Raw genomic sequence first — 6,717 nt, 5'->3', positions numbered from 1 at the left:
CTATTTATTTAGCTTCTGAGTTTTCTGAACAGACATGGTGACTTTGCCAGCTCCAGCTCTCTTCTTCTCCACTGCTTCGATGAAACCCATAGCAACTGTCTCATGTAACAAACAGCAAAATGGCCCATGGGAGAAGCTCTCAGCACACGTGGGCTGCCAGGGACCATATCAATGATGGAGGCATCACCAGATTTCAAAACTTCTGGCCATCTTACAATTTTTTTTCCAGAACGATGATTAATATTCTTCTTCTGATCAGCAAATTTGCAAGCAATGTGAACTGTGTGACAATGAAGTACAGGTGTGTATCTGGCACTGATTTGGCTTGGATGGTTCAGGATAATCATCTGAGTCAAAAGACCAACTGCATTTATTGGCAGGTCATTTTTGCCGTCACCAGACACATTGCCACATAGAATATCTTTGACAGACACCTTCTTGACATTGAAGCCAACATTATTTCCAGGAAGAGCTTCACTCAAAGCTTCATGGTGCATTTCAACAGACTTTACTTCAGTTGTTATGTTGACTAAAGCAAAGCTGACCACCATGCCAGGTTTGAGAGCACCAGTCTCTACTTGGCCCATAGGGACAGTACAAATACCACCAATTTTGTAGACGACCTGGAGGAGCAGATGCAAAGACTTGTCAGTTGGACGAGTTGGTGGCAGGATGTAATCCAGAGCTTCAAGAAATGTGGTGCCAGTAGCATTGCCACCTTTATAGGTGACTTTCAATCCCTTGAACTGAGGGATGTTAGCACTTGACTTCAGTATGTTGTCACCATTCCAACCAGAAATTGGCACAAATGCTACCATGTCAGTGTTGTCGCCACTTTTCTCAGTGTAGGTGCTGACTTCCTTATTGATTTCCTCATGTGTCTTCTGGTGGTAGCGTGGTTCAGTGGAATCCATCTTGTTAACACCCATAATTAATTGTTTCACACCCAGTGTGTAAGCCAGAAGGGCATGATCATGGGCCTGCCCATCCTTGGAGATACCTGTTTCAAATCCACCAACACCAGCAGCAACAATCGGCTAGCCTGAGATGTGCCTGTATTCATGCTTTTGATAAAGTGTGTCCTGGGGCATCAGTGATGGTTACATGATACTTGCTGCCTTGATATCAAAGGTGACGCTGGTTCATGTTCAGCTTTCAGTTTATCGAAGATCCAGGCATACTTGAAGGAGCCCTTCCGAATCTAATCAGCCTTCTTCAAACATTTTTTGATTTTCTTTTTTTATTTTATTTTATTTTATTTTTTGTCAATCTCAATGCATTTATAGATCAGATGACAAGTTGTGGTAACTTGCCGGAATCTACGTGTCCAATGACAGCGATGTTGTTATGAGTCTTCTCCTCTTCATTTTGGCTTAGATTTAGTGGTAGTTTTCACAACCCCCATGTTCTGGCGACAAACCCAATGTGAAAAAAAAAAAGGGAAAATTGTTCTTGACATTTGCTGTTGACACGGACACTTTATTGACTTATGAGAGGGCTCTATTTACTAATACATCTAACTAGAGGGACGAAATAATCCATGTTGAGTGAGCTGAAGAGTGAGTATTCGACAAATATAGGTGACATATATAAACCACTTATAACGTTTGTAGGGGAAGGGGAGGAGAGAGTAAAGCATCTTGTAAAGGGAGTATGGAACATGGGAGAAATTTTTAAAATTTAATAGAAAATAGAAGAAAATATTAGTTTAAAAAAGAATGATCATGTTTACCAAGGAATTTGACATGCAGGAAGTGCTGACGACATAATCGACAGGATGCAATATACACCCTAAATCAATGACAATCATAGTATGCTGTATCTTTAATAGAATACATGGGTCCATAAATCAAGGGTTGGAAACAGAAGTGGCCCCTTCTTATGACACTTCCACTCAGCCACTTTGGATGTTTATGCTTCCGGTCTCCACATGCCTTTGCAGGATACACTTCCAGAAACATGGCAAGGCCCTATTAAACTTCCTGCTGTGCTGCTGCCTGATACTTCAGGACCCTCGTGTCAGATAGAGAAGTCACCATCCCAGCAGGAGTAACTGATCCTGGTCATCAGTGTCATTGTGTGACTATGGCAATGGGCATGGACTGGCACACCACTATTTTCAGTAAGTCACTGGGAGCAGCTTAATACAAACACAGTGGTAGATGCAGATGGATTTTGGATAGTTATGCTCTCCACAGCAAAAGATCTAAGTGGTGGGACCCTGGGGGAGCCAACTTCCTTTAGCTGAGGGTTATTCTCAAAGAGGGCTGAGGGCTGTCAGATGGCTGCACTCCCTGCTCTTGGAAAAATAAGTCCCTAACCCTGCAATACAACACAGCATTCACTGTAGTCCATCCCTTGGGACATTTGGATGAACTTTTAAAATTGGAAATATAATTGACATATAACCTTACATAGTTTGAGGTACACAACATAATGGTTTGATATTTGTATAATTGTGTGAAGTGATCGCCTCAACAAGTTAACATCCATCACTACCTATAGTTACAACTTGTTTTTTCTTCTGATGAGAACTTTTGAGATTTACTCTCTTATATGGAGGTTCCTCAAAAGACTAAGAATTAATCTAGCGTATGATCAAGCAATTCTTCTACAAGATATTTACCCCCAAAGACTTGGAAACTCATATCGAAAAAGATATTTGCACATTGATATACGTAGCAGCATTATTCACAGTGGCCAGGATATGGAGGCAACCGAAGCATCCTAACATAGATGATGGGCTAAATAAGCTGTGGTACATATATACAATAGGATATTACTCATCCATAAGAAGAGATGAACTATTGCCATTTGCAACAACTTGGATGGACCTAGAGATAATCATGCTAAGCGAAATAAGCCAGACAGAAAAAGTTGAAAATCACATAATGCCACTTATATGTGGGATATCAACCTAAAGGCAACAAATGAACAGGACAAACAAATAGAGACTCATGGACATGGACAATAGTCTAGTGGTAACCAGAGAGGATGGGAAAGGGGGAAAGTTGAAAGGGTAAATGGGGTCAAATGTGGTGACAGAAAGAAATCTAACTGTGGGAGGTGAACACACAGTGTAAATATATACATGCCTTACTGTTAAAGTGTACAGCTGAAACTTATTAGATTTTGTTAACCAATGTCACCATTTGAAAAGTGGAAAAAAAGATTTACTTCCTTAGCAACTTTCAAATATACAATACAATCTTAAAACAATAATCACCATGCTGTACATTAAATATCCAGGACTTGAGCATTTTGTAACTGAAAGCTTGTGCCTTTTGACCACCATCAGCCATGTCATCTACCCTCTCACTTCTGGAAACTCTCATTTTGTTCTCTGTATCTATGAGTTCAGTTGTTGTTGTTGTTGTTGTTGTTTTGTTTTTGAGAATTCCCATATAAGTGAGATTGTACGGTATGTGTTTTTCTCTTTCAGACTTACTACAAATTAGTAGAACGTCCTCAAGTTTTATCTAAGCTGTCATGAATGACAGAATTTCCTATGGTTGAATATATTCCATTATTTATATCTCTCTCTATCATCTATTATCGATTTATCTATCTATCTATCATCTATCTATCACATATTCTTTATCCATTCATTCATAGGTAACACTTAGGTTCTTCCCATTCCATATATGCTTCGCTATTGTAAATAATGCTGCAATGATCAAGGGACTACAGATATTTTTTCAAGTTAATGTTTCCATTTCCTCTGGATAAATAGCCAGAACTGAAATTACTAGATCATATGGTAGTTCTTTATGCAAGTTTTTGAGGAACATCCACATTGTTTTCCATAGTGGCTGTACCAATTTACTTTCTATTAATGGTGCATTATGGTTCCCTGATCTCCACATCCTGGCCAACATTTGTTATTTCTTGTCTTTTGATTGTAGCTATTCTAACAGGTGTGAGTTGATATCTCACTGTGCTTTTGATTTCCATTTCTTTGAAGATTAGTGGTGTTGACACCTATTCATGTGCCTGTCTGCCATTTGTATGTCTTGTTTGCAAAAATGTCTATTCAGATCCTCTGCCTATTTTGTAATCAGACTGTTTATCGTTTCGCTATGGAATTACATAAATTCTTTATATATTTTAGATGTTAACTCCTTGGCAGATATATGATTTACAAATATTTTCTCCCATTTGGTAGATTGTCTTTTTATTTTGTTGATGGTTTCCTTTGCTATACAGAAGCTTCTTAGTAGGATATGATCTCGCTTGTTTATTTCATATTATATGTTTTGCCTTTACTTGGATCAACTACTTTGCATGATTTTGGGGCAAAGCTTTTCTGTGGTTTCAATGGAACTTTTTCAGAGGAGAGGATGAGTAAGATACATTAAAAAGAGGAGGGTCTGTGGGAAGAACTAGAGCTTCTGCCACTGTCGGTGGTCTCGTGTTCAGAAAGGATACTTAGTGTCTTTCCTCTACTATCCACTCTCAATTCCCCTCACCTTTGAATAATATATCAGCTAGTCCAGATGGATTAACTGTTGGGGTGATCCTGACCTTCATCAATGAGGGTTTTGAGGTCCAGGGAGGTGCGATGCCTGGCCTAAAGTCACATAGCCAGTAAGATACAAAGTGGGGATTTAATCCCCAGCACTGTGGCTTGTGCCTACTTTAAGTAGACTTTCCATACTTCAACTAGTATTAAACATTGTGTAATTTCATTAAAAATAACAGTGAATGGACACAAAATCAAAGTTCCCTTTGTCATCTCTGAAAGTACAAGTATTTAAAAATATAACAATAATCAAATTTGTCAAACTGTAACTGTGATTATTGTAGCTTTATGATTATAATCTCATAATGTAACATTGTAACCATTTTTGTCCTTAAAATTCTATGACTATTGTAGTTTTATTGTAGTTTATGATTGTAAGCATTTTCCCTTTTTTGTCCTTACAATTTTATTCTCATTTTAATGTACATAAAAATGCCTTTTAACTAATGTGTAACTTTAGATAAAGAGCTTGCTTGCTTGAGAACCCCAGGAACAGACTTCAAAGGAAGCTGACTTGATTCCCAGAATTTTTTGGGCCAGAAGACGGACTGCAAAAGGCCCTACTAATAAATAAAACAAATCAGACCTCTGCTGAACCAGCTCCACATTGCTTATTGGAGCAGGCAGTGAAGGATAGTTTACAGGCTCACACCTGAAAAGAGGAACTCCTCACCCACTCCTTGCTAATTCCTTTGTTCCACTTACCTCCTTGCCAGGTGGCTTGAGAAACAAGCCAAGGCTAAGAAGACAAGAGAGCTGGCCCAGGGACATTCTCGCTCCCCTCCAGGATGAGGCTTAGAATTTCTCCCTTGTCCTTTACTCAGCCCCCTTCCTATAATAACCCCTGCAGAAACTGAAACAGGAAGATGATATTTATACCAGCAGTCTACCATCTTCTCAGGGTTCTGGCTTTTGAATAAACCTACTTTCCCAACACCAACCCTTTTCTCTCAATTATTGGCTCCCAAGCAGCAAGCAGCTGAAACTGAGTTCGGTAGGAACTCATCTTTGATGGGAGAACACTTGTTAAACCAGTTACAGCCTGGAAGGGTCAAATCAGGAAATAATGTTTTGTATGTAAACATGGATGGATATGTGGCCACTAGTAAATGCATCAAAATGTAAGTTGTGATTATCCTTTGGCTTTCCTACCATATCTCTTATTTGCATTTTCCAATTATTCTAACATCACTATATATTACTTTTTTATCATCTAACGCTTAAAAATACTGCAAAATATTAAGAAAATTAATCTAATGAAAAATTCAGCTAGTAAATATTAAAAATGAAAGTAAAAATCAAGGAACTTTTAAAAATAAAATATATTCACATTGATTATATTATTAACTATAGGTATTTACAAAGTCAATATAGTTATGGTAGTTGTTATTATAGTAAATGATATTAAATACACGTGCCAACAGAAGACTTTCTACTCTTCTAACATTTCCACTTCTCTCACCCATATATGTCCCTGTAATTCTTCTCCTATCATTGAGCCATCTTTAGTCCCTAAAAATGTTCCATTGTGTCCACTGGCTCAACCGTATTCAGAAATACCTCTCTTTATCTCCATTCCTCCACAAAACTCCACTGAAATCTCCTCATTCACTAAGACACTGAGAGAAAAGAGCTCAGAGACACATTGGTGCCTTAGGCTAAAATCTAGTACGGATGGATGAATGGATAGATAGATGATTTATACAAGGTAGAGAACTATTCAATAACATGACTGCAGTCAGAACCTCAATCTAGATCCAATGAGATTCAGGCCAGAACAGAGATTGCTCCCCATAAATCCCCTCAGACCCAGGAGTGTTGGCTCCAGAATAGGCCATTGCCCTTCCCAAGGCAAGTATGTAAGTTTTTCCCCCCTTATCTGGGGCAGGTCACACCCCAGGATGTCCATCCATCTCGATCTACCCTATATAATGCCTCAGCACCTGTCATTAAGCATGGAGGATATCCACGTCATATAGCTGTTGCCCAAGATGAGCATCATATGCAAGTTCTCTTAATAAACTCTTAATGTAATGATAGAGTTGTCAGCCTCTTTCTCTGGTCTCTTGGACCTGGGAAATTTTATGAAACATGTAGATAGATGATAGATAGATAGATGATAGATAGATAGATAGATAGATAGATAGATAGATAGATAGATAGATACATAGATACATAGATAAATAGATAGATAG

General features: G+C 38.4%; 1 pseudogene; it reads right to left on the bottom strand.

Moving 5' to 3' along the window:
- Positions 1-5,528, bottom strand: LOC120586536 (elongation factor 1-alpha 1-like; annotated as a pseudogene).
- Positions 5,529-6,717: the final 1,189 nt, after the last annotated feature.

The sequence above is a fragment of the Pteropus medius genome, unplaced genomic scaffold (genome assembly GCF_902729225.1).
Source record: "Pteropus medius unplaced genomic scaffold, Ma_sr-lr_union100, whole genome shotgun sequence".
Taxonomy (NCBI): Eukaryota; Metazoa; Chordata; class Mammalia; order Chiroptera; family Pteropodidae; genus Pteropus; species Pteropus medius.
This window is presented reverse-complemented; position numbering and strand designations above follow the sequence as displayed.